A 10305-nucleotide genomic window follows, 5' to 3' on the forward strand; every position below is an offset into this window, starting at 1 on the left:
GATGCCTGTGGAAGATCACCAGCACCCATGAGTATGTTAACACCTACATATTCATGTTCTTGAAGATCTGATGAACCAGTTCTTTTTCTCTTTTCCAGGCGTGGTGAAGGTATGGTTGTAAATAAATAAATAAATAAATAAATAAATAAATAAATAAATAAATAAATAAATAAATAAATAAATAAATAAAGGGCTCTTCTTAGTAACTGTACTAAAACTCTTGCTCCAGGAGGCTGACATCGCATCTTCTCCATTTGCATTATGATATATGGTAAAGATCTGGTCCAAACAGCTGTTTACCTTCCTGGGTCATGCCATTCATTCTACTTCTGTTATTGAACTGCTTATGTTATATAAGTCTGAATTGTTGCACTACTATATTTGATTCTTGTTGTTTGTTATTTTGTCATTAAGTCGTGTTCGACTCTTCATGATCCCATGGATCAGAGCATGCCAGCCCCTCCTGTCTTCTACTGCCTTCCGGAGTTTGGTCAAATTCATGTTGGTAGCTTTGATGACACTGTCCAGACATCTTGTCCTTAAGAAAAGAAGAAACCCCAACCGGGTTGTTTTCCAGTTGATCCTAGCGTGTTGCCAGTTAGTCCAGGTCCTAGTCCTTCCACTTCAGGTGGCCCTCCTTCAGCTTCAAAGCCATGGATGGCGCCATATCCACAATGGTCCCCTATATTTCAGTTATCCAGTCTTACAGAGAGCTGGCAGACAAGGAGTTACCCTACAATTCTGAACGCAGGTTACAATTCAGTTTCTAGCAGTGCGCTACCATGGGGTGATCCATTGTTACTGTTAGGGGATCAACTGCTGCCGTCCACAATTTTTAAAAAATGGTGAGGCAAATATGTAGATGTTTTTAACCTGCTAAACAGAAAAATTGAGGAAAAGAAGGGCAGCAAGGAGGAAGAGAAGGAGAAGGATAAATTTCAGAAAAAGAAGGCTGAGAGATGTTGGGCTAATTGGTTACTGGGTTTTTTAAATTTATGCGGGTACAGTGGTAAAAGCTTACCCGTCAAGGGCCCTTGCATTACTGCAATACATTGAGCTTATTCATAGGGCCTATGTCAACTTTCCGGGTCCCTCATGGTTACTTTATGACCAGGGGTTCAGTATGAGAGCAGTGTTAAACCCCCAGATGTGATGGAATATTCATCATCCCAGTTTGTAGCTTCAGCTAATGACCCCGTCCTGCCCCATATCAGGCAAGCATTTTGACAGTGGACATATAATGCAAACAGCTACTCCAGCTAATGCTTCTGGTGCCCCCGAAGCTCAAGTTCATCCAGACATATTGCCTCAGGAGGTATGGAGCATTGGAGGATTGAAGCCAACAGAGTGATAAGTTTGGCAATTGCTCCTAGCACCAGGCACAGCTATGCAGCATCATGCAAAGAATTTTTTTTTTTTTTGCATTCTGCAGATGCGAAGGGTAGGCCATGGCCTATAACGGTGGACCATTTGCAGCCATTTGCAGTTCACCTTCATTTAAAAGGTTTGCCATGCCCCCTGCACCATTCAAGGTAAATTATCGGCATTGGCATTCTGTGCTAAGGCCCATGGGTGCCTGGATTTGGTCAGTGACTTCTGAGTCAAAAAGATGATAGAGGGATGGAGCAAAGAAAGGGATAAGCAATTAGATACATGTGCCCCTATATCCCCTAGGTTTCTAGCTCAGTTGAGTCAAGTTTGGGAAATGTTTGTATTGTTCAGTATGAGGTTAAGTTATTTTGGCAGCTACCTTATGTGCTTTTTTCGGGGCTTTTCATATCAGTGAACTGGTGAGAGCATCCAAAAGTGATGATTCTCGGACAGCGTTGCAGATGGATGACCTTTTTGTCTCTGAAGACAGGGTGTTGTTTCATCTCCGCCGTTCTAAAACTGATCAGTTTGGGACAGGACAGGTTATAAGCCTAGGGTCTTCTGTAACCGAACTCTGTCCAGTAAAAGCACTATCTGAATTTGTTCAGTTGAGAGGGGATGGCAAAGGAGACTTATTTTGTCACAAGAACAGTTTACCCTTACACAATATCAATCCTGGACTGTAACTTCTCACGGGCTTAAAAAGCAGGCATTGTAGGATGGAAATATGGCATGCATTCCATAGGTGTAACTTCCATGGTGGTGGCTTTGGGTTATGGTGAGGATCAAATAAAGAAACTGGGGAGGTGGTCATCTTGTAGGTTTAAGACATATGTCCGTTCCCTCTCTCAATAGAAGTGATGCTATCTGGATGGGGGTGTAATTTAGGTTTGGGGGCTCAGCTGCAAAGGGGATATGCTGTGGCATGAGCTCCTGGAGCTTGCAGTACAGAGTTTCAGGGTCACGCCCTCAGATATTTTTCTTGTTCATTTGAGTGGTAATGATCTGATGAAACAAATGGGCAAGTCTTTGATTTTGCAGGTCATCCACATCCTCCAGGCATTGAAGGATACGTTTCCTTCAACAAAGCTGATTTGGTCTACTACAATTCCGCATAAGCCTTGTAGGATAGACTGGGCATGGCATGGTGTAAATCAATAAGTTTGCCGTGCAGTGAGAGCAGGGTTGGGGTCTGTAATCTCACATCCTGAGATTGTGAGTCGCCGGCCCGAATTATATCAGAGCGATGGTGTTCATTTATTGGAGTTGGGCATGGGCCTTTTTCTTAAGGATCTACAAGGGGGCATTAGAGCCAAACTTTTCAGCTTGGGTGGTGGGCTTGGGACATATAAATAGCCCCTAGCCATGGTGGGTAGTGCAAGGAAAAAGGTAGGGGTGAGTTCCTGTTGGCACAGGGTTGCCAAAAATTAGGACCTCTCACTGGCATGTCAAACCTATCGACTACCAGGTGAGAGGTGTCTTATATGGAAGGACCTCCCTGCCAGCTGCCCATTTAGGGTCTCGAGGCTTGATGAGAAGAGCTGGTTGGGGGGTACCATTTCATAGAGCAACTTAAGGCATGCAGTTCAGATGACAACACGATTCAGTAATAGGAGATCACCGTTTGTCCGGAGATCTAGAATTATCTAGACATAAAAGGAACTTGCACTACAGTAGGCCCCTTTGTATTTTGGGGGATACAATTTAAATAGTTAATAAAGTTGTGGCCCAAGTTTTAATCCAACAATCTGTGTCTTGCCTCGTTATTTCCGGGCTGGGAGAGCAATGGTATCATCTGCATATATGAGGTTGTTGATATTTCTTCCAGCAATCAAAGTATTTGATTCTACTTATCATTGACTTTCAATTCCCATTAACCAACCTGAATGGTGTGTGTGAACACTAGATGTTTGTCAAAATCCTGTTATGTATCTATGCAGGCAAACTTAATGTTGTGCCCACTGTAGCTATGAAAATACTGAGACCGAAGTGCTATCCGTGAAGCATTTCTGCACTTTGTGGATGTGCAACTAATTGCAGATTTGAATAATGAAATTTCTTGTTTCTGGCCATGATGCCCCACACATTTACACAGATCTAACTTTACATTGTGCTTGCATAAATAGGATTTTGCCCACTGTGTTGACAAAAAATTGATGTCTACCTACCGACATATAAGTATAAAAATATAAATAAAATAACTGATCAGATCAAGAGAAGAAAGCTATGTGGAGATAACATTGTTTTTCCTGCTGAAATTATGAAATGTGTATTTCTTGGCTCATCCCTAGCATAAAAAATAAATAGGCTTTGGGAATACCAATCACTGTCTTTGCTGGTATTGTGAATGTGTTTCTGGGACCATGGGGGTCAGTGGAACAAGAGCAGAGGTGATTGAATGACATTTGCATGTTTTCTGTCCTTTTTTTACATGCCAGATTTGGGAATTTGAAAAAGCTTACCTTTTGTACCAGGTAGTGGAAAGCAACTTAGAGGACAAGACACATTTCTCAGCCATTAATTGTCATGCAATATAGATGTTTAAATTTGCACAATGAAGTGCTATTTCTTTCAAACAGGTCCTTGCATGATTGCTAATAGAGATTGTTTTTCTCCAGCCTTTTTGCTGTTTCTTTAAATCGAACCTCTTCTATGAGACTATATAAATATTAATTCAGTGTTAACGGAGAAAACTGTCAGAGTGCTTATCAGTCCAATTTCTGCCTTCAGTCTGCCTGCTTATAATAGCCTTACTCTGTTCAAATTGTTACAATGAGATTTTCGCTTTTCAGTTCCTAATGTGAAAGAAAGAAAAAAGAAAGTAAAAAAAGAATAACTACTAGAAAAGTGTCGTGCACTGACATGTCGGTGAATGCCCAGAACTTATTCATTGCTACCATTCACAAGTGGATACTGGCAATCAGATATGTTTGGTGAACATCCAAAGAACTCTAGAGATAGAGTAGAAAATGTCAGATTATGACCTCTATATAATGATCTGTGATCATTTACTCATGCTTAAAATGAGAAGAAATTGTAGTTGGCATGGAAAAAAATCAATCATTTACATAGATTTGGGACATTTATTGAAACACGCTTCCAGGTGAACCCATTTCCTTAGAAAGTCCAAAGAATTTTATCCTTATACACCTAAGAGATTAACTCCTCTAATCTGCTCATTTGAAATAAACTAAAATTATGATATAATGATAATATCTCCTCATTCCCCAGAAGTTGAAAGGATACAGAATGGGCATTTTGGGTAGCTTCTCTCCACACAACAGGAATTAACAGATAATGCTGGTTGTTGATGCAGGCACTCTTGGTATGGGGAGGGCCAACTCACACAATACCAGATCTTCATCCCGTGCTGTCTTAACATGGAGGAGGGTTTTGTGAAATACCCTGGAGCAGCAGCAATCACCAAAAGACAGTAGTTAAGGCAATGCAAAATCATGACCTATGGGGGAGGGGGCACAGAGAAGAGAAACTAAATTTTCTGGACTAGATAACCTGGTCTAGCGAATAGCCTTGTTGGCTTTGGGATTCTTGTGTGTGTGTGTGTGTGTGTGTGTGTGTGTGTGTGTGTGTGTGTGTGTGCGTGCGTGCATATGATTGTGTGTGCGTGTGTGAAAGAGTTAGAGAGGCAGACAGGCAGACACAGTATTGTCCTAGGAACAAATGTTTTGACTCTGAATTGGAAAAAGAGAAATATGTGGCAGTTTATTTACTGAAGAATGTAATAATTAACATTTAAACATCTGATATACAGTACAATTAGGAAGAAGAAAGATGTATAGCCAATCCCTTATTCAAGTATTTTTCAAAAGTAACATGAGAAGGAGACCTTATATTCTCAAAGGCATTTGCTTAATGAGATGACTCTTCAGTTCAATGAAGATTCAGAATTCTAGTCATTAGAAACAGCTAAATTTGACACATATTGGTTTCACTGGGCCTATCTGGTTCAGCTCTACTTGAAACCAAATGAACAGACAGCATCCCCTGGCACACCAAAGTAATTTAAGCATGTGTTTTTTTAATGTTCAAGCAGCACTCGAGTGAATCAGGCTATTAATGCACTTGCTTGAACTGCCTAAGAGTACATTACACAGAGAGGGCCACACTGGGTTTTAGTTATGCAAGTGTATAAACAAGCAAGCAGACCTTGGGTATTTTATCAGTAAGGCTATATAGTGCATACTACAATGATGGATTTGGCCTTTCTCAGATCTCATCAGTAGTGTCCCAGGGTTATACGCTGGGGATATCTCTCATCAATATTTCACCTTCAAATCTCTATGGCTGTGTGAACCTGGTGACATAGCACTGCTTATTAAATATTATGCTAAATGAAACTGCAAGGGGTTTATTAATAAATTAAATGGTAGCACAATCCCTAAACTGCTTCAAATATGCAAACCTTTTTCTTAAAGTAAAATTTGTGTTTCTTCATGCTGCGCTTACTCTATACTAAGAGTAAGTATAGGAGGTTAGCTTTACTGCCATTAGGCAAAAAAAAAAAAAAAAAAAATCCCAGAATTCCTCATGTCTCATAGCTAGGCATGGGTAGGAAAGAATCTGGTAAGAATTCATGAAAATTTGCAAATTCCATTATGTTCAGAATGGAAACAATCTAACATATAAAACACTCACATGTGGAAATAACAAAGCTTGGTAGATCTATCAATTCAAGCGCCAGGCTTCATCTCTTTCTATTCAGTCCTGATAATCCTGATTTGGATTTTTCATCCCCATCCTCCAGAGGCTTTTCATCTCTGAGAGCTATATGATAGTCCAGTACTTGGATGCTGGGATAACTGTGCCAACTGAATTTTATTTCAGTTTGTTTTTGAAGGACTACGGCTTTTCTGATGACCTACAGGAAATAGATGGCGTGCGCAAGACAGCTGTCATCGAGATGGAACTGAGTAGACTGCAGATGGACAACATTGCCCTGCAAGAGACGAGATTGCCAGACTCTGGATCTCTCAAAGAAGAAAACTTCTCATTCTTCTGGCAGGGAAAACCATTGAATGAGACCAGGGAATATGGTGGTGTCTTTGCAGTCAGAAATACTCTGCTGAGATCCATTGTTCCACCTACTATGGGGAGTGAAAGAATCCTGTCTCTGCAGCTCCACTCATCAGCGGGACTGATCACCCTCACTAGTGCATATGCACCAACACTGTCATCCACAACAGAAGTTAAAGACAATTCTGTGACGATCTGGCAACTACTATCAAAAAAGTCCCTGAGAGGGAGCCACTGTTCATTCTCGGAGACTTTTATGCTAGTGTTGGTGCTGATCACAGTTCTTAGCCCACTTGTCTAGGCTGTTTTGGCACTGGAAAGATGAATGCAAATGGTCAACACTTGCCGGAATTTTGCTGTTACTATGGTCTTTGTGTCAGCAACACGTTCTTCAATATGAAGCTTCAACACAGAGTTTCCTGGAGACATCCGAGATCCAAGCATTGGCATCAGATCGATTTGATCCTCACTAGATGTTCTAGCCTTCCTAGTATTATGATCACACACAGTTACCAGAGTGCTGATCGCGATACTGATCACTCCCTGGTGTGTAGTAGAGTAAAATTGTGAACAAAGAGATTGTATCATACAAAAAAGGAAGGAAGACCATGTATTGATATCAGCAAGACTCACAATCAAAGAAAAGTGGAGGAATTTGCCCAAGCGCTTCAGGAAACCCTTCCAGGCTCAGCTGATGCAAATGCATCTGAATGATGGGAACATTTCAAGAATGCTGTGTATAACACCGCCTTGTCCACATTTGGCAAGAAGACCAAAAAGATGGTCACCTGGTTTGAAACCCATTCAGAGGAGTTGATGCAGCCATCTAGGATAAGAGGAGAGCTCAAGAGGCTCCAGGTGCTTGCAGACAGAATCTATCCAGAATCACAGTGTGGATTTTGAACTAATAGATACAGTGGGGTCTTGACTTGAGAACTTAATCCATATTGGAAGGCGGTTCTCAAGTCAAAAAGTCTGCAAGTTAAGTCTCCATTGACCTACAGTGCATTAAAAACCGATTAATCCTGTAACAGGCCGTTTTTGTTCCATTTTGTTTTTCTTCTGGTCTGTAAGTCAAATCTCAGTCTGCAAGTCAAACCTAAATTTTGCGTCCAGAGAAGTCTGTAACTCAAAAAGTCTGTAAGTCAAGCCGTCTGTAAGTCAAGACCCCACTGTACACCACTGACATGGTATTCTCCCTCAGACAGTTGCAGGAGAGATGCAGGGAAGAACGACAGCCACTCTTTGTGCCCTTCATAGATCTCACAAAGGCCTTTGATTTGGTGAGCAAGGGTGGCCTTTTTAAAATACTTTCCTAGATTGGATGTCCACCTCTGCTCCTTAACATCATCAGGTCCTTTCATGAGGGAAGGAAAGGCACTGTCATTTTTGATGGCTCAACATCAGATCCCTTTGACATCCGAAGTGGAGTGTAACAGGGCTGTGTCCTTGCACCAACTCTGTTTGGGATTTTTTTTTTTTTTTTTTTTTGCTGTCATGCTGAAACACACCTTTGGAGCTGCAACAGAAGGTCTCTATCTCCAGACGAGATCAGACAGAAAGCTCTTTAATCTCTCTAGATTGAGAGCAAGGACCAAAGTCCAACTGAAATGCATGCAGGACTTCCTCTTCACCAATGATGCAGCCATTGTTGCCCATTCTGCTGAAGACCTCCAACAATTCATGAATTTTTTTCTCAAGGCCTGCCAAGACTTTGGACAAACAATCAGCCGGAAGAAAACACAAGTCATGGGCCAGGGCATGGACTCACCTCCCTCTATTACCATCTCCACACAGGACTTGGAGGTTGTTCATGACTTTGTGTACCTTGGCTCAATGATCTCTGACACTCTCTCCCTAGATGTCAAGCTGGATAGACACATTGGCAAAGCAGCTACCATGTTCTCTAGACTCACAAAGATAGTATGGCTTATAAGAAGCTGACAGCAGAGGCCAAGATCCAGGTGCACGGCAGAAGAGGAAGCTGAACATGTTCCATATGCATTGCCTCCAACGCATTCTTGGTATCACCTGGCAGGACAAAGTTCCAAATAGAGTAGTCCTAGAACAAGCTGGAATTTTTAGCATGTATACATTACTGAAACAGCAATGTCTACGTTGGCTTGGGCATGTTGTGAGAATGGCTGATGGTCAGATTCCAAAATATCTCCTGGATGGAGAATTAGTGGAGGGAAATCGCCCCAGAGGAAGACCACAGCTGCGATACAAGGATATCTGCAAGCGGGATCTGAAGGCCTTAGGAATGGACGTCAACTGATGGGAAACCCTGACATCTGAGCTTTCAGCCTGGAGGCAGGCGTTGCATCACAGCCTCTCTCAATTTGAAGAGACCTTTGTCCAGCAGGCTTAGGCAAAGACGAAGTCACAAAAGCAGCAAAATCAGGGAGCTAGATGGGGTACAAATTGTATTTGTCTTCAGTGTGGAAGGGATTGTCACTCTCGAATTGGCCTTCTCAGCCACACTAGATGCTGTTCCAAGTCCTCCATATAGAGCACGATACCATAGTCTCTCGAGACTGAAGCATGCCTAATGAATGATCCAAATTTGCATTTTTAAAAAAATTACTGTTCAGAATGGAAAGAACTTGAGCTAGAAAACATTCAAATGTAGGGGGTGTTGTAATGCTGATGGATTTCCACATTTCTATAGCTGGGGAACTTCTGATATAATGTTAAACACACCAATTTGTATGCAGCCTTCTTTGAAATCTATTTGAGTCAGAACAATCCTATCTAAACTGAACCCTTAGTGAAGTTCTAAGATCAGGTTTGTTTAATGTGGGGATATTATGCAAGGAGCCTCGTGGCACAGAGGCTGAACTGGAGGTACTGCAGTGAAGACTGCTCATGACCTGAGTTTGTGGATTCAACCTTCCATCCTTCCAAGGTTGGTAAATTGAGTACCCAGCTGCTGAGCAAGGGAGGAGGCAATGTGTAGCCTGCATAATTAAATTGTAAACTACCCAGAGAGTGCTTCAAGCACTATGGGGTGGTATACAAGCAACACACTTATTATTAGAAGATCCTTATTCAGGGTAATGGTCTCATATTTGCTCAACATGTAAGGGGAAGAAGTGTCTATTGGCCTCTTTTTCTTGGAAGCAGAGAGCCTCCAACTATCCACAATTCATCTCCATCTAGGATTCCTACACATATGAAAAGTCTGCAGAGGTAGCGGGGGATTTCCCACTGTGCTTTCTCAGAATAAAAACCAACCAGTGTAATGTTGAGTAAATGGAACAATCATAGAGCACCCGCAAAAGAAGGGAATGGTCAACCATTGTAGCATTCACCCTGGTCATGAATATTTGTGTTAAAATTTGCATATACCAATAGGAGTTGGTGGGGATGGAGTTAAGTGGGGATGAAGAAAAGGAGAGAGCAAGAGAGGGAGAGTAGGTGGTTGAGAGTGGAGAAATAAAGTTGTTTTGTTGAGCGTTAACAACATTGACTGGACTTTTATCACTTGTAACAATAAACAATTCCTACTTGGTTCTTAAACGATATGTCATTAATAGTGAACAAAGTTGATGTAATCAACTGGTGGCAACTGAACGACACATAGCGTGCACCTTTGCTTGGTCAAATGACCAAAGGCCACGCAGGAACATGACAACCACTTATAAGTACTTTATCCTTAGGAAACCCTGGCAAAGATCACCATATGTTGGGATCAGATTGGCAGTATATAATCAATAATATGATGCTATGTAATAGAACTGATCCACATCAGTCCATGGAACTAACATTCATGCAACCACCTTAGGGGGTGGATTGGCTTACTTTATGGACATTGGTTCTTTCGCTGTCAAGTCAATATGAAAATATGGAAAGGTCTTCCCTGATGGTGAGAAATGTTAATAATACAGTCGTGCCCCG

Source organism: Pogona vitticeps, chromosome 4 (genome assembly GCF_051106095.1).
Source record: "Pogona vitticeps strain Pit_001003342236 chromosome 4, PviZW2.1, whole genome shotgun sequence".
NCBI classification, from domain to species: Eukaryota; Metazoa; Chordata; class Lepidosauria; order Squamata; family Agamidae; genus Pogona; species Pogona vitticeps.